Raw genomic sequence first — 18,839 nt, 5'->3', positions numbered from 1 at the left:
GGGGCTTCTAGATAACCTCTGGGACTGGAAATCCTAGAAATCCGAAGGGTCCACCTCTTATCCTCCAAGTTAGCTGGGGGAGAAATTTATTTTCCTAGAAACACATAATGTTGCAAGCTTTTCCTGTTGTAATGCATAGATTTTTCTGGTGATTTGGTCTTGGATGCGCAATTAAGAGCCATTTGTTCCTGTTAGCTGCTGTCAGGTTGGAACATAGTGACCCCAATAGAGCTTTCAAGATAAGTGAGATATTTAAGGAGTGTTTTACCAGTTCCTGTTCTCCCAGGGAGTTTCCATGGCTGAGCAGGGATTTGAACACTGGTCTCCGGAGTCCTTTTCCATCACTCTATCCACTATACCACACTTGGTATGGCACCATTACCCAGTGAGCCATTAGCTGCAGAAAAACCTTATCCTGGTGTAAATAAAACTTGCTAGAACTCATTTATTTCCATGGATTGACTGATCCAGCTGCCTGCATTTTTAAACTCCTTTTGGGCAGGGAATTGCCTGTCATGATGAGTGCCTGAACTTTGAAATTTATTGCTACACCACTGCTTACCAAGTGATTTTGGGCAAACTACTCTCTTCAACCTCTGCCTCACATGTTTCCAGAGTTTAATGATAATACACTTTACAAGTTTGTTGCAAGTATGTAGTCATTTGAATGCCTGAACATGTTTAAGAAATACTTGCTTTGCCACAAACTGGAAGATAACTTGAAATTTATCTTTACATGCACGGAGAAACAGAATATGGCAGACTGCTAAAATGGAAAAATTAACATACCGATTCAAATTACCTAAACAACCTCATTCCCATTATGACTTTTTCAGTACATGGTTTCCTTTTATTTTTTATGTTAATATGAATAACAAGACTTATTTTCCAACAACCAACCGTATGAATCTTTGGTGCAATATTTAAATTTGATACAGATTACAATGATGTGATGGAACTATATCAGATTATACATTTCTAGTGAAAGACTTGTACTATATTTTGTTATTGTTGTTGTTTCCATGTTCGTTCAGCAGAATGAACAAATGATCTGTTCAGTGCTGATGCCAATTTTTAAATAACTTTTCATAGAATAAAACATTCATTTGCAGGGCTAATACAATGCTCTTTTTCATTTTGAATAACACAGACAGTGCCCACCCACCACTTATGAACCTGATGTTTCCCCAAACTAGTCTTGCTCAAGCACATCCAACAGAAGAAGGAAGTGAGGCAAAGATGTCCATCACAATGATTTCAGAGGTGTCAAGTCTTCCACGGTAACATTCCAGAACAGCCCAAGAGTGTAAAAGAAGCTTAGTGAATGTGACAACAGCAAATGTAAGGCAACACTGAATGTCAGGGATGCAGAGTTCATGCAAGGTGCATGGGCCTCATTTTCTACAACAGTCAGTACTGAACTCTGGAGCTGGGAAGAGAACATGAGATTAAAAACAATTGTCTTACTCTGCCAAGCATGGAGCATTTTGTGGCAACTGCAGTGGCAGGAAAGAACCAAGGGAGCAATGGAAGGTTGCTTTCGAAGGTATAGCCAATCAATAATGCCATCTGTCGAAGAACATATTTTGGCTTTGTAGCAGAGCAACCTGCTTTATCTGCAGACAGTCTTGGCTTCAATGATTGCTCAGTTTGTCCAATAAATCAAAAAAGCTGGGTGCTGATATAAAACAGAGTTAAGAAATGTGTGGCTCTCCAGATGTTGTTGGAGAAAACTGCAAATTTCATCAACCCTGGTGAGCACGGCCAATGGTGCAAGTTGATGGATGTTGAAGTCTCTCTACGCCCAGAAGGCCACATTCCCCATTTCTGCTCTGAAGGATGCAGCTCTTGAGGATCCCTCCAATTTCCTGTTGCAAGCAATGCAGCAGAAATGAAGGGCCTGCCTCTGTCATTTTGAAAAAGAATTTCTTATTTCTTTTTCTTTTTCTTTTTTTCTTTTTTTTGCACGGGACTTTCTTTGCTTGTTTTTCAAAGTTGTCTTGACTTCCAGGTGAGACAATCCACTTTCTGTTGAAGCCCCAAGCGTCGGCTGGGAAAAACATAAATGCCCTGCCAGGACTGAAAGCTTCAGGGCGTTGTGTGCCTGCAGCTCCCTGGACCCAGCAGTTGGCCCTGTGCCATACAGCCTGTTGACCCCAAAGCTGCTGCTTGTAATGCTGAACAGCCATGGGAAGGGAAAGTGTGTTGCACCCCGAGTGTTATAAAACTCAAGCAGCTCAGCTGCTCTCTTTTAAATTGGAGTAGTGATCTAGTTCACAGGAATCAAGCGTGCCCAGCTCTTGACCACAGGCAAAGTAAATACAGCTGACCCAGTTGCACGTTTTCCGCAGTAAGCATTGAATTTTGCACTTGTTCTGATCATAGAAATCAAATGTGAACAGGTTTCCTGGGAGTGTCCCCTCACATTATTTTCACCAGAGACTTGTTGCTGAAAACAGCATATCTGTAACGAATTTCCTTTTGCATTGTCTGTAAACGTCCCCTCTTCCAGGGTCAATATGTTTTTGCTCTGGATTTTACTTTTGGTGTACAGTATTTGATTTAGGAGCAAACAATAAAGCCTCATGTTACCAACCAAGGTAGAAGGAGAGAACCACATACAGTATAGGTTGTTAAATATGTGTAAGTGGAATGGTTTCAGCTTTGACCATACTTTGACAGAGAAAGCCCAGCTCCGTTAAGTCTTTTTGGACTACTGCCATGCACTGTATGTGGGACCTCCTTTACAAATGGCCTGGAAACTGGAGCTGGCTCAAATGTGACTGAAAAATCACTAACCAAAGGCCAAACTAGACAATATTTGGCACGACATTAGAAGCAGAACTGGTTGGGAAATGTCTGTTTATCAAACACAAGCTGGCCTCAGTTCACATGTTATAAATTAGCTTTCTTGTTTTGTGATTGGTCATCAGGAGGTAAACAAAGGCTTCATTTGCAAGTGGCACAGGCCTTCAAAGGAACTGTGTATCTAGAGAGAAAATGTTGTAGTGGGGAGACATAGACGTTTCTTTCAATATGTGATTTGACGCTGGCGTTTCAATTGTATTATACTTGTCCTCATCATCTGAATTCGCTCATTCCCGGAGTCAATTTGAAGTGCCAGTTTTAATTCATACAAGTATTTCATAGGTTGGGATCTGCTTACCTGAAATACTGGCTTCTTCCTTACATACCCCTGCTCCTTGTATCCAAGCCAACTAAAGTTAAGCTGATGGTTTTTGGGGAGAGGAGCTTCTTAGCAGTGGCACCCTAGCTGAAGAGTCCTGCCTCCTGCATCATCACTTTCCTCATACAAAAATGATAGGCTAAAGAGAAAGAGATCCCTCATGTCCAGTTAGGCTTTATATGTAAGCCAGAGCCCTATGTTTTTCACATCCTGGCTCACATGGAGAGCCTTCTTAGATAGAATAACAGTCAGGTGAGGAAAACCATGTCAGAGGAAAGTGAGGGCACCATGTTGCCCTTACTGCATGTGGAACACACATGCTTTAATGACAACTGAGTAGGATAAATGTGGAGGGCACAAGTTGGAAAAGGCCGTCTTAGGATAACCCTTAGGAAATATTTTATCTCCTCTGCTTCTGTATGCGTGAGAGAGAATGCATGTGTCTGCATATATGCAGAGACAGTCAGAGAGGCAGGTGCTGTGCTGAAGGAGCCCGTTCCTTCAATGCAATTTTCTGTTCAATGTCCTCCCACTGTTTCCAACTGACAGCCACAGCAGGAAGTTTTACAGTGCTGTCCATCATTCATTACTGTTAGAGCTACTTTTTTCAGATGAGAGACGCGGAGGCAGCTGCATGGTGCATATGAACATGGGGTTTCAAAGGGATAAAGAATGAAGAAAAGCGAGAAGAGGTCATTTTCCCCACCTCCCTTTTTTCATTTCTTTCCCCTCTCCTCTTTTCCCCCCATCTTTCATCATCAAGTCCTTTCGCAAGTTTCTCTCAACTTTGTAAGTACAGTGAACTTCACTTCAGTGTTATGGTCAGATGCTCCTAATTGGAATAATTTGTGTGGTATCTGTGTTTACTATGGGCAGGCCAGTGTTTCTTGCCCTAAGCCTCTGCATGTTCTAACTTAATAAAAAAAAGCTTGGTCCTGCTATTAGACAGAGGAGTGTAACCACCTCAGGGAGAAGGTGCTATGAGCCAATAGTGACACCTTCCTAACCGTCTCTGCTGAACCCCCAGCTGTTTCCCTCTATGGAAGAGACAAGCTGTGTGTGGAACACCACCAGTCTCAAGGTCTCCTATTGGGACTGGTTGCCTCAAGTGTAATGGCAGACACTATCTGACCTCCAGCAGTGTTCAAGTAAAAGGCAACTGAGAGTCCAGTCAGCTTCTATAAGTGAGAAATCGGTGCCATCATGTTTTTGCCACAGGGAGAAATATGTCCTGGAACAGGCCCTGATTGATGTGTGGCTTCCCAAAATGTATACATGGACATTCAAGGATAGTGATCCTGTTCATTCTTCATGTCTTCAGCAGCAGAACAGCATGTCCTATACTTGTCTAATTAGGTGTAAGTCCCATTGAGTTCAGTGGAATTTATTCCCAGGTGAATGAAGGCAGGACTGCAACCTAAACCTTCTACTGGGTTGGAATGTATCCAGTAGTTCCGCATGCTGTTGCTTGCACTTTGAACGCAGGAGTGGGAAACTGGAAGATGGGAGGGGGAAAGAATACAAGGTTTCTAAAGACATCATTGCCTCTTTTAAAGAATTTGATCACCTGTACCACAAGTAATAAGGATACAGTAGGACTGGCTGATCAAGTCAGTACTTTGACTAGACTCCACCAACTATTAATCAGTGGGGTCTGTAGTATCAATCGTATTCAGTAGTATCATCATCTGAGAACTTCAAAGCTGGAAGGGATCCTATGGATAATTGAGTCCAGCCCCTCTCAAAGAGGCACAGTGGGGAGCCTTCATGTGTAGTCTGCATGCTAGCAGATTCTCCAGTTCTTAGAAGAAGGGTCCTGTTCAACTCTAGGCTCCTCACATCTCTCTCTCTCTCTCTCTCTCTCTCTCTCTTTTTGGCCTCTTGTTTTTTTAGGTTTTTCTTGTCGTTCTATGGTTCCAGCTTTAGTCTTCAACAACTTTTCCCCAAAGATCTCATGGTTTCTGCCACACATTTAATGTGTCACATTGTATTAGATGCAAAGAGTACTCACTAAGTTCTTCATTCTTGTCCATTTGCTGCATCTGAACTTCGTGGATAGCAAAACAAGCTATGAAAATTCCTTTGCCCTTCCTCGGTTGTTTTGGTTTAACTCCTTGTTTTTCTTGTTCTTCTTTTTTCTTATCGCCGTCGATCAAGTCTCGCTCCATCCCTTCTTCTTCATCCAACTCCTGACTTTGCCCTAAGCTCTCCACCGTCTTCATTTGCTCCTCCCACTCTTTTGTTAAAATTCCAGAGTCCTTTAAAAGATCCAAAGCCATTGAGACTGATGTTACCTTATGAAATTTTCCATTGTAATGCACCTTTAAAAACACTGGGTAACCCCAGCTATACAGTATTTGACACTTTTTTGAAGGATAGAAGTAATAACCCACATTTGTCTTCTAAATACCATAGTCTCATGACAATAATCATTAAACTCTTGAATTGAGTTCCCCTCAAATACTGAATTCTCTGGATTCTTTAAAAAAATTTTCATCTGTTCCTCTTTTTTCCTAAGGCTTGAAAATCTAATCAGAATATAGCGAGACTGTCCTCTGCATCTTGAACCAATTCTATGTATTTTATCCAAAATACATAGAGTCCAGTCTATTTTTGGTGCCATCTTTTTCAGCCAGGCTAGGGCTAGTTCAGTTAAGTCCTTCTCTTTGGAACCCAAATCCGGAATTCCTTTCAATCTAATATTACTACATCAATTGTATTCCTGTGATGAAATCATCTGCTGCTGTAAATCCATAATAGCAATTTCATTGTCCAATAATCTAACAAAAAATTGTTTAACTTGAGATTGCAATCCCTCAACGTTTTCATTGATTTTTAAAATATAAGAATCAATTTTTTGATATAATTTTTTATAATTCTCTTGACTGGTCTTAACATCCTTTCCAACATCTTGCAATTCTTTCCCCATTTTTTGTAAGTCTTGACCCATATTTCCCACTTTTTTACCCATCTTTTCCATTTTTGGTCCATATTTCCCACTTTTTGACCCATATTTGCCATTGTTTGTTTCATTTCTATGAGGTTTCATTCACCTTTGCAATCACATCCAACATTAACTTCATCTCAGACTTAGCAACTTCTCGGGCCATTTCTACTTCTGCTTCTACTTCCACTTTTGACAATAAAAAATAAGGAATTTTAAAACTAAGGAAGGTTTGTGGTGTCCAAGAAAGAGTGAGACAAATAACTTTTTTCCTCTCCATAATTTGCGCAATCTGAGTCTGCACAAAACAAGTGTCTTTTCCTGTTGAGAAACAAAACATAGCAAACACAGAAGGATCAGCTGATTGCAAACAACCTACCTAATACAGTACTTTTAATCATTAAAAGTCTGTGTAGCAAAGCAGAAGCCACAGTTTTGCATATGCATGAAAGCAATTATGCTTAATTTGTGGGGAAATTATTGTTTTCTCTCTCTTTTGTGAAGAGCACTACAAAATACCATGATGCAAGGAAAATAATATTGTGGTTCTTGTGCAAGGACAAGAAAAGTAAAGGTTTCCATCTAGTGCTTTGCACTAAACTTGTTTCTCCTGCTTTTCTGTGCTTCTGCAGTTTGAACCTTACACTTTGAGAAGCTAATCATGCCTCAAGCATCAGTTTGGCCTCTTCATCCTCAATCTTCTTTAGCAGGGATCATTCTGAAAAGGAAACTGGTAAATAGGGAAAAACATTAAGAGATCAGTCTTTTCTTTTTCCTTGCTTTCAACCAAATTACAAAGAGAGATTTTAAAATAATTGCTGGATAGCTCATTGATTTAGGCAACTAGCTATGCAGCCAGAGGCTGGGAGTTCGATTCCCCACTGTGCCTCCTTGACAGGAGTTGGACTTGACGATCCATAGGGTCCCTTCCAGTTTTGCAGTTCTAAGATTATTCTATGATTGTTATAAATATAATTTTCTTTGAGTGTGATCACTTCTAGGAGATGCTGTGTCTCTCACTTTGCTAATCTCTCTTGCTCCCCATCCAAACAGTCGCTTTTTCTTCCTCCATGTGTAATTTATACTATCTGTTAAAAATAATGAGAAAAGTTATCCCTACAAAAGATAGCTATCTTTTAAAAGAGGATTAGTGAAGGTGAGCAACCAAGTAACTCTGTAATAGTCCAACTCCTGTGAAATTTCAAATTATGGTTGGCATAATTGTGCAGGCAACAACTCAAGAAAAATAGAGGAAAAGATTATCCTTTCCATTTGTTATTATTAGCATCCAACTTTTAATTGGGTACGTGAGCAGATGCTGTGTCTGCACTTTGGCTCATGCTGTGAAATGAGTGGAACTTTGTATCAGATAAGCGACTTTGGTGTGGCTTACCTTTCGGATGGAGACATACTGGTATTATTGAGTTAGACAGGAGCTAATAACAGCAAGTGATTTCACAGACTGGGCCATAGAGTCTCATATACAGGATATTACATTAATTGGACAAGAGAGAAGTGTTCCTCTATTAGGAAGACTGCCAATTCAAGCAATATGGATCCAGCCAGCTTAGCTTTCCTCTTGAAGAACTATGTTTTCCATGTGGGATTCCTCCTGTATTCCCTAGAGGATGGGCAGAAGGAAGTGGAAGTTGGATGAGGGAACACTAGTGTCTCTGCCCACTTTAGGCTGACAGTCAAAGTGGACTCATTGTCTGGAGAACATGTACTGCACATGGCCATATATTAAAGTTAGTGTGCTATAATCTAATTACAACGAGACTCGGTTATTAAAAAGAAAACATATATGCTGGCCTGTTTTCAAAGAGTGGCTGCCAATTGGGAAACTTCAACTCATGCAAAATGCAACTGCCAAAAAAAAAAAAAAAAAAAAAAAAAAGCTGACTGGAGCCAGTTTTTTGGAGGAGTGGTTCCTAATTTCAGGTCTCCTGATGTTGTTAAACTTCAGCTCCCAGAATTCCTAGCCTTCTCAGCTCAAGTATTCTGGGAGGCTGAAATCCTGTCACTTCATTATGCACGTGGAAGGCAAAATGTGTAACGCTCACTTGCTTGTAACCGGCAATTAATGAGTCATCACTGCAATTCTTGAGGGTGCACACAGACACACAGGCTTGGCTTGCACTCAAGAATCTCAGTGGGGACTCATTAATTGTCAGCCACAAGTGAGTGAATGTTACACCTTTTGATTTCACCTGCACTACAAAGCAAAAGAATGTCAGCTATAGTTTAATAACAAATAGAGAACCAAAGTTTGTCAGCAATGTTTTAGATCATATTACTGTATTTTTATACCAATTTCACTGGCTGCCGGTTTGGCTGTAAATCAGGATAGTTAAAAGGATTGCCTTTTCGCACAGACCTATCAATCTGCTAATGCCAGCACGAAAGGCATACCCATGCATATCCCACAGACATTTAAAATATGCTGGTAAGAATAAGGGAAAAGACCTGTTCAGTTACAAGATCCAAAATGTAAGGTGTTGCCCTGAGAGATCCACTTCCTGCCCCACCCCAGCAAGGGTGGGTTCTGGGGACTGCAGCTCCCAGAATCCCCAGCCATGAGGTTCTAGGAGTTGTAGTCCAACAAGCTGATTTTTCCAAATACTATTTCTACCCACACCCGTGGTCTTTCACCATAATTATCTTTTAGTTCTGCTTAGCTTTTGGCATCTGTTTGGTTTGACCTTTTGCTCCTTCTGCAACACTGTTTTATTGATTTTCTTTATGGAGTTGTTTTGTTTTCAGCTTTCTTTTGCTTTTGACTTGATGTTTCTTGCTTTTGTTCACAGGGGGGAAAAAGATAAAAAGTCACATAAACAAACAGAATATTTCTGTTCTAAGGCTGTCCAGTGTACATTCACTTGGGAGCAAGCCTTGCTCAGTGAGATTTGTACTTGTAGTGAAATCTGCTGCAGGTCAGCCTTCACAAAATAGATTTAAGTATGTCTATCAATTTTTTTCTAGTGTCTTCGTCTGGTATTACCAGGGGCTGCAGCAACTGAAAAAAAAATGGTTCCTGTGGAAAAGCAAACTTTTGGAAGCTTTTTCAATCTCTGCTCTTGCTGGTAAAAATGTGGGTGAGGTGGGGTGGCAAAAGGAGAGGAGGCAAAATATTCTGGCACAGATTTCTTTTTTATGGTGTGAGCTTTTTCGGATCAAAATCTCCTTCTTCAGATTCCTTCTATCCTTGTTTCCCCCTTGCTTAGTTGTTTAGATATCTGTCTGTGGAGACAGAGAGTTTAATTGCCCACGGTGCCTCCTTGACAGGGACTGGACTTGATGATTCATAGAATCCCTTCCAGCTCTGCAGGTCTAAGATTATTATATATTATTGCTCTACTTCTAGAATCCTTTCATCTCTCCAGATTAGGGTCAAATGCCCCCTGAAAGTTTGAAATGAATTCCCCACCCCAAATCAGAGTCACCACTTTGGTCCAGGAGATTCCCCAAATATCATCCTGTTCTTGGCTCTCATTGCTTCTGTACTCTGCTTCCAAGCGCCTTCAACCTTTCTTCATCTTTTGGTTCAATATTTGCCACTAGGAAAGAGGCTATGTTTGCCAAACACCTGATTTGTGGGGGTCTCAGTCGCTCTTCCCTCTCCCCTTCCTCATTGTGTATAAGAGAAATTGTGGAGTTGAACGTAGATACCAGTTAATGTTACCAAGAAATTCATGCCCAAAAATTCCATCGCCGTGGAACAGAACACCTGAGAGATCTGTGCTGATAGAGAAGGAGCTGCAAAGCATTGGTCCAAATTACTGTTTGCTTGCTGTAAGAGACATTTCTGATAAGGTCTGGCGGCTGCTGCTATTTTGTGAGGAAATAATTTTCCTATTAGAAAAACAACAACATAGAAGTAGAACACAAATCACAACAGAGCATGGCATTAGGCAAAAACTCAGCAAGCCACTATCTGTAAATAATGGAACAATTCATGCGAAGATTGGCCTATGATGCGCTCACCTCATTGAAGAGTTTGCAGGCCAATTCCATCTATCCAGCCCAAACATTTCAAAGGAGAAAACAAACCTGGACGTGCTCGAAGCTATTCTCCTCCTCACTCTGGCATTCTGTCCTGCTTATTTATTATGCATATCTTGGTCTGCCTCAGAGAACTGGATGCTATTTAAATTCAATTATGGCGAGGTTAAGCTCCCCATTGTAGTATCAGCCGAGTAAATTTAGAAGCATTGGAGAGTGAGTGAATAGGGCCATTTGTCTTGTCTCCGTTAAATTTTACTGTAGTGAGAAGGGTTTCCTGGGAATAAAACAATTATTGAGGAAAATGAGATGGACTAGGGTTGTTTGCCTTTCCTCATCCCAGATTCCCTTCTGTGCAAAAACTATTATTTGGATAACAAAACTAGGATAAGCAGAAGATAGCAGAAATTCAGCTTTGAAACTGAATTGGGAAATCACTAGGTTCTCTGGATGTCACTAGACTGGGTAAAATGGATTGGTGTTGGGTAGACTGGGGAGGCCTGGCAGGAAGTTAATTATTGCTGCACTCTCATGCAGCAGTAATCATATGCTGGCAGAGCAAATCAACATTCTATAAGGCAATTTAAAAATGGGGCAGCCCAAACCAAAAATTGTAACCTTGAAACTGGGCTTCAGATCAGCACCAAATTTGGCACATCTGATCTTGCTCAGCACCAAACTTGGGGAAGCTTTGGCAAACGGATTTCAAGTTATGATTTTTAAAAAAGTTCAGCTATCTCCCCTATAGAGAAGCAGGTGACCCTAGATGTCCCCAGATTTAAAACAGAGCATATAACTTGAGAAGACCAGTCTTGCTTATCTTGAAAGAGAATAGTTGCCCCACCCACTTTTTTTATTTGGAAAGAATCCAGGCTGCAGGAGCTGAAAGACTGATCCTCAAAAAAAGCCTTTCAAAAGGGAAAAAACAGCTGCTTTGGTATAAGATCCAGCATGTGTATGGAACAGGCTAGCCAGCAGAGGCTTTGTAAAATGAAACATTGTACACATTCATAGGTGAGGGAAGAAAATTTTTGAGAGAAAGGTCACGGAAACAGATTGAAAGGACAAGTTTTCTTTAAAGAGTTTTTAAAAAGCAGCTATGCTTTAAAGAAAGTAATGGAGTGAAAGTACTCAAAGGGGAATATTTTGCTGTATATCTTCAGTAAACATTCTCTCAGAATTTCTGAGATCAAACAGTCCCTTCATACACTTTTTGAAAGGAGGAATCAGATTCACAGCTGGGGCAATCTGAACTTTTGACCCTGTTAATCAGGACACAATTACCTGACTGTTAGCTAACTTTTAAACTCCTTCTTGGCCAAATAGACTTAGCAGAATCATGCTTGGGCCTTGTGTTTGTTTCTAAAAATGGAGACAAAGAAATAAAGATATTGAAAATATTTGTACAATATATATTAAAAAATAATACAGAACAAGCTCAAAAGCTCACTTATTTAAGTTGTAAAATTAGTGATTTTTGCTTTGTGGCTGGGGATGGTCTCACCTGATATTCACAGAGCTTTTGTGCCTACATCCTGTCACAGTCTCCTGTCAAAGTCTTCATTCTGTACATGTTGTCATTATACAATTGTTTGGTAATTTTAAAAAAGAAAACTCCAAAGATGTTATGTGCCATCAAAACACTTCTGATGTGTGGTGATTGTATGAGTTAATTACTTCCCAAATGTTCTATCATTAACAGCTGTGTTCAGATCTTCCAAATCAACAGCATCTCATATTAGGCTATTCTGTCTTCCTACAGCCTGCTCCCCAGCAATATTTTCTTATGCTCCCTACCATTCACAAAGAGACAGCAAGCAAGGGAAACCCAGCTACTTTTTTTCATCAGTCAGCCAGTTCTCACCCAAAAACACAAAGCAATCGTCAAGGCTCTTTTTCAACAAATTCTCTAGGTATCAAAAAGCCTAGAAGAAATTGCAGTGAGCACAAGATGGTAGCCTGTAGACCATCTTGACTGCTGCCATGGGTTTTTGTCAACATTCAGGCTGCCCTTTGTTATGTAAAGTTCGGCATCCTTTCCCGTAATATCCCATATTCATAAACTGGAATTTTTCTGAAGAATTGTGTGTTCTCCTGTCTTGCATTAAAGTTTCACTTACATTTATGTACTATAGGTCTCAAAGGCAACATTGCACCAGGCAAATATCAGGAATATATTCCTGTTCACAGTGATCTTTACGCTTGCTGTTTAAAGGGTGGTTTGTAGCAAAGTTCACAGAAACAATTCATGCTGCTATTGCTTATTGATTTATTTATTTGATTTATATGCTTTTGCCCTCCAGTTCTCCTTGCTTGTGAGCTTTTCAGAAGGCATGATGTTGACCACTATGGGAAACATGTTGTTGGAATCAATCAATCTTTGGTTTGATCCAGTAATGTGCTTATGTTCTTATGATGCTGTCACATGCACTGGACACAACAGCAAGCAAGAGAGAATGCTCCTTCCAGGGCTAATGCAGCTTGGGGGGATATGGGGGGGACCATGATGGAAAAGGAAATTTATTATTTATATTTATATACTGCTCCCATTGGTGCTGAAACACTATTCTGGGAGATTTACAATAATAAATAAAAACCCAAGATAAAATTAAAAGAGTTTAAAATCAGTTTAACAACTAACCCACAAAAACAGATGGCGATAGAACAATAAGGCAGAGAAGTGATGGACAAAAAAGTCAGCGTGGAAAGCCTCCCTGAAAAGTAACATCTTCAGTTGCTTCCTGAATGTCCACAGAGAGGGGGCCAGGTAAAACTCCTCCAGAAGCTGGTTCAGTAAGGTTGGAGCCACTGCAAGGAAGACCCTGCCTCTAGTAGATTACTCATGAGCCTCCCTCGCAGTGGCCACCCAAAGGACCTTTGCCTGTGATGCTCTAGAAACTGGAGTTAAACTTCCCAACCCTTTCCATACCTTCTCCTTTCACTATGAGAGCCAGTGTTGTGTAGCGGACAGAATGATGGATTGGTACTCAGGAGACCTGAGTTCAAATCCCCACTTGGCCATGGAAACTCACTTGGAGTGGCAATAGCATACCACTCCTTAATCATCTCACATATCTCAAAACCACCACCACCAAAACTATTAAGGTTGCCATAGGATGGAAGATATTTTGATGGCGTATGAAAGCAACTGTTCTGCACACATTGCAATCCAAACAAAATGTGGCTTCTCTATGCCTGCTGTTATTTCCTCCACCACCTCTGGCCGCCAAAGCTCAAATGTAGTTGCTAATGATGCATTTAGTATCAGGCTTAGTTTGGTCCTTCATTTCAAGGGCTCATTAGGAGGTAAAAGCTGCTTTGTTTGCCAGATAGGAGATTCATCCTTGAAATTGCTTTGCAGTCTTACCCAGGCTGAAGAAGTGCATCTGAAGAAACTGGCTACAGTCCACAAAAGCTTATACCAAGTAAAACTTTTTTTAATTCTTAAAATGCTAGAAGACTTTGCTTTTGCTTTTTCGTTTAGTCTTGTTTAATCGCATACAACATTGCTTTCATGGGGCATGCCTCTGCATCCACATGTTTGTGTGACAGTGAGCACCACCTGAGACCTCTTGAGTACGTCCCAGCGTGGCTGAGTTAAAAGCTGGCACCCTGGCTCACAGACTTCAACATTTTTCCTGCCAGAGCTATTAGCAACCCCCGCCTTCTACCTTGCCAGCCTGCTGGAAGGAAATAGTCTGAAATGCAAGATGAGCCTGGACAGAGTCCAAATAGAACAGCCTGGTGTTTGTGCTTTCCCACTGTAATAATTGTTGTGATCTGACAATAAAGTTCTGCTTGCCTTTGTAAACAATCTGCATTTCCCTTTGAAACGCCTGCTTAAGAATCAGCCCTGTGAAATTTTTAACGAAGGCAGTACAATGAATTCGGCACAGACATTAACCAGCTTTCAGGAGATGTAGAGTGGGCACACAACCTCTTCCGTGTTCCAAGTATTTGACACCTCTCTCTTTATGCCTTGTTTTTAATTGCGCCGAGTGTCTCCACACTTGGCTTTGGTCAATTTTTACCTCAGGTTTGTAGTGGGTTCTTTCCTCACTGAGGTTTCCATTTAAAATACCATGGGCACCACACAACAGCAAGACACTATCCAAGTGAAGGGGTTAACATCCAAACACATCGCACACAGGATTACTGTGTGTTCTATTTTTACTGGATCTGCTTGTGAGCTTTTGACAACAGTCTGAGCGGTAGACATTTGGCAGCTGGAATTTACCCCATGGTGGCATTCCATGCTATGAAGAGTGTTACCTGCTAAGCATCTGCCTTCTAGGCATCCAATGGATTCAGCAATGAAGAACCGGTGTGGTGCAGTGGATAGAGTAATGGACTAATACTCATGAGCCTTGAGTTCAAACTCTGATTGGCTGTGGAAATTCGTTAGATGGTGGCAATAGTAAAACCACTCCCTAGATATCTCATGTGCCTTGCAAACCCTATTCGGTTTGCCATGAATCAAAGACAACTTGATGGCACATAACACAATAGATTCAATATCAGTGCTAGTATTATTATTTTTTTAAAGGAGAAACTGACAGAAAATGTTTGAAAGCTATGTGAAGAATGCCTTTCACACAATGGACATGTTTGTGTGCATGCTCACTGATAAAAGAGAAAGACAGAGAATGTGACTGTGTGTGTTTCACTTGATGCACATTGCTAAATTCCAGGCAGACTTTCCCGTCAGGAATTGAAAACAGCACGTTGAACCTGAAACATAAGAAATGTTGGCGTTGCCTTGTTTCTGGTCAAGAGCAGGCTGTCTTAACATAGGGAGACAGTCTGTCAAAGATTGGTCAATTCCTGCAAGAGTTCTCACCACTAGTGTCAGAGTGGACAATTTTCCTCCCCAACCCATTGTGTTTTCTGCATTTTGTGTCCAGTGCAACTCTCTTGTTTTCTCTATAATCCAGCGCATGTTTGCAATTTGGTCTCTAGTTCCTCTGCCCCTTCGGAATCCAGCTTGGGAGTTCTCGGTCCACATACTGCTGAAGGCTACTTTGGAGGATTTTGAACATAACCTTGCTAGCGTGGGAAATGAATGCAATTGTACGGTAGTTGGACCATTCTTTGGCACTGCCCTTCTTTGGGATTGGGATGTAGAGTGATCTTTTCCAGTCCTCTGGCCACTGTTGAGTTTTCCAAACTTGATGGCATATTGAATGTAGCACCTTAACAGCATCATCTTTTAAGATTTTAAATAGTTCAACTGGAATGCCATCACCTCCACTGGCCTTGTTGTTAGCCAGGCTTTCTAAGGCCCACTTGACTTCACTCTCCAGGATGTCTGGCTCAAGGTCAGCAACTACATTGTCTGGGTTGTCCGGGATATCCAAATCTTTCTGATATAATTCCTCTGTGTATTCTTGCCACCTCTTCTTGATGTCTTCTGCTTCTGTGAGGTCCCTCCCATTTTTGTCCTTTATCACGTTCATCTTTGCACAAAATGTTCCTCCAATATCTCCAATTTTCTTGAACAGATCTCTGGTTTTTCCTTTTCTGTTATTTTCCTCTATTTCTTTGCATTGTTCATTTAAGAAGGCCCTCTTGTCTCTCCTTGCTATTCTTTGGAAGTCTGCATTCAATTTTCTGTAGCTTTCCCTATCTCCCTTGCATTCTCCTCTCTGCTATTTCTAAGGCCTTGTTGGACAACCACTTTGCTTTCTTGCATTTCCTTTTCTTTGGGATGGTTTTTGTTGCTGCCGCCTGTACAATGTTACGAGCCTCTATCCAAAGTTCTTCAGGCACTCTGTCCACCAAATTGAGTTCCTTAAATCTGTTCTTTACTTCCACTGTGTATTCATAAAGGATTTGGTTTAGATTATACCTGAGTAGCCCAGTGGTTTTTCCTACTTATTTCAGTTTAAGCTTGAATTTTGCTATGAGAAGCTGATGATCAGAGCCGCAGTCAGCTCCAGGTCTTGTTTTTGCTGACTGTATAGAGCTTCTCCATCTTTGGCTGCAGAGAATATAATCAATCTGATTTCGATATTGCCTATCTAGTGATTTCCATGTATAGAGTCGCCTCTTGTGTTGTTGGAAAAGAGTGTTTGTGATGACCAGCTTATTCTCTTGACAAAACTCTATTAGCCTTTGTCCAGCTTCGTTCTGAACTCCAAGGCCAAACTTCCCTGTTGTTCCTTTTATCTCTTGGCTCCCTACTTTAGCATTCCAGTCCCCTAGAATGAGAAGAACATCTTTCTTTGGTGTCAGTTCTAGAAGGTGTTGTAAATCTTCAGAAAATTGTTCAATTTCAGTCTCCTCAGCAATGGTGGTTGGTGCATAAACTTGGATTATTGTGATGTTGAAAGGTCTACCTTGGATTCGTATTGACATCATTCTATCATTTTTGAGATTGTATACCATTACAGCTTTTCCCATTACAGCTTTTGTTGACTATGAAGCCTACTCCATTCCTTCTACGGGATTCTTGCCCACAATAGTAGATATGATAATCATCTGAGCTGAATTCGCCCATTCCTGTCCATTTTAGTTCACTAATGCCCAGGATGTCGATGTTTATTCTTGCCATCTGCTGTTTGACCACCTCCAGCTTCCCAAGGTTCATAGATCTTACATTCCAGGTTCCTATGCAGTATTTTTCTTTGCAGCATTGGACTTTCCTTTCACTTCCAGGCACGTCCACAGCTGAGCGTCCTTTTGGCTTTGGCCCAACCACTTCATTAGCTCTGGAGCTACTTGTACTTGTCCTCCACTCTTCCTCAGTAGCATGTTGGATGCCTTCCGACCTGAGGGGCCCATCTTCCAGCGTCATGTCTTCTAGCCTTTTGTTTCTGATCATGGGGCGTTCTTGGCAAAGATACTGGAGTGGCATTGCCATTTCCTACTCCAGGTGGATTGCGTTTAGTCGGAACTCTCTACTATGTCCTGTCCGTCTTGGGTGTCCCTGCACGGCATAGCCCATAGCTTCTCTGAGTTAATCAAGCCCCTTCGCCACGACAAGGCAGCAATCCATGAAGGGGCAAAAGGACACACAACCCATCAAATGCTACGTTGTTTGGTAATTCATACAAGGAAGCAATGCTTATTACAGTATATTAAAATGTGCATATTCCAAAAAAGTCTTGCAAATGTGCAAAATGCAGTGGAAGAAGACTGAGAAGTCTCTCCAAGACTGGGAAGAAATATTTCCAATGTCTTGGGGTAAGTATTTTTCCCCCTGGGTAGGTGACTGGGAACGGTATCATTTACCACATAAGGACGAAGCTGGTCAGGATATGGATCTCTACCTGAAGCCTATACGGTGCCCAGTAATTCAGGCAGGCTGCAATCTCATGGCTGTTGTATCTGATTCTGTACTCCCTCCCCCCACCTCTGTTCCTCCCCTCAGATCCTATTTTTTGTGATGCCTAGTCCGATGAGAATTTTGTAGCAAATACAGCATGCTGCACTTTTTGTTGCATTTTTTCTGCTCCAAAAATGCCAGCAATTGTGTTGATCCATATCAAGAAGCCAGGCTGTTTTGTTCTCCAACAAGAGCAGGGCCTCTGTAGTATTAATGGGTTTTACTTGCCTATTCGAGGGAGTGACTAATTGGGCGTTTCTCTAGCTCTTTGGTCCACTGCAGAGGCAGACTAGTTCGCTCCTAAAGCCAGCAATCAGATGACAACTACTGTATGCTTAAGCGAACTAGCCCACTCCTAGAATGTTCTTGTTTGCACCTTTTTGGTCCCTTTCAGAGGTATCTGCTTTTTTGGTGTGTGAAGATCACTCAGTTCATTCCCAGTGTATGCAATCACTGGAAGCAAGCCAAAGCAAGCTAGCAAATTGAAGGTTTCTGCTTGAATTGGCTGGCTAGTTTTAATTTCCCCATGTCTTTAGTGGTTTAAACAGACGGTTTAACCACTTAATTACTATATATGGGGTAACTTGGAAATTTTAAACTTCCTCTTTCTGCTCGTGGAGAAGAGGGAGGAAGCAAAAAAAAAAAGTCAATTAGGACAGTGCTAATGCACTGCATTTTATTTTATTTTTTAAGAAAAAAATGAAAAAAGAAGGCTTCCTCCTAGAAGTAGGAGACAGGTGAGGGCAAGGAGGTGTCTCCCCGCTCCACACACATAGCTTTTCTGTCCCTGGCAAAACATGCTGCATTTCCTGGCTGTTAAAAAAAACCTCCTCCACTTTGCCTTCTCCCTTCTTTTTTTCATGTCCAGGAGGAAGCCTTCCAATTTTTAAAATTTCTCTAAAACAAATAGTGGACCAAACAGAGTCACTGTGCCAAATGGATGCTACAATCACACCATATGGCACACGGGATCTCTACTTGACCTGAAGCAACCTCATTTCATCTGCACCAATCTGCACCAGCCTGTTCCAGCGTGGCCGTATACTGTAGCCAAGCCCCTAGCGATACCTCTCTCTCGCCCCACCTGCAGTCCTTTGCATTACAATAGAGATTGCGCATAACCATATATTGTTGCTGAAAAGTCCATGCTCTGCCCAAACAGCTGTGAGGATCCTACTGAGGTTCAGAGGAAAATCTGTGGGGGTGTCACATGATGTCACACTCTGTGCTAAATAAAACAACAACCCTGACACTCTGATCCTGCAGGCATGGGCTCCATTATACCAGTGCATAGGAGCTTTACCCTTTCTTTGGCTGAGGACAGGCAATTCCATTTTGTATCTTCAGGAAGCTGAAGGAAGGTTGAAGGAGATGTCTTT

General features: G+C 41.3%; 1 protein-coding gene and 1 long non-coding RNA gene across 2 annotated transcripts in view; both read left to right on the top strand.

The window, feature by feature from the left end:
* The window catches only part of LOC144584390 (uncharacterized), a 30,903-nt gene extending 13,130 nt beyond the window's left edge, over positions 1 to 17,773 (top strand). Inside the window, exon 2 of the long non-coding RNA XR_013538606.1 lies at positions 1,151 to 17,773. This is a non-coding gene — a long non-coding RNA (uncharacterized LOC144584390). The remainder of the gene's footprint in view (positions 1 to 1,150) is intronic.
* Positions 1 to 18,839, top strand: part of MARCHF4 (membrane associated ring-CH-type finger 4) — a 165,897-nt gene that overhangs the window by 62,387 nt on the left and 84,671 nt on the right. The window lies entirely within an intron of this gene.

Source organism: Pogona vitticeps, chromosome 1, assembly GCF_051106095.1.
Source record: "Pogona vitticeps strain Pit_001003342236 chromosome 1, PviZW2.1, whole genome shotgun sequence".
Taxonomy (NCBI): domain Eukaryota; kingdom Metazoa; phylum Chordata; class Lepidosauria; order Squamata; family Agamidae; genus Pogona; species Pogona vitticeps.
The sequence above is the reverse complement of the archived record's forward strand: the minus strand, read 5'-3'. Positions and strand labels throughout refer to the sequence as shown.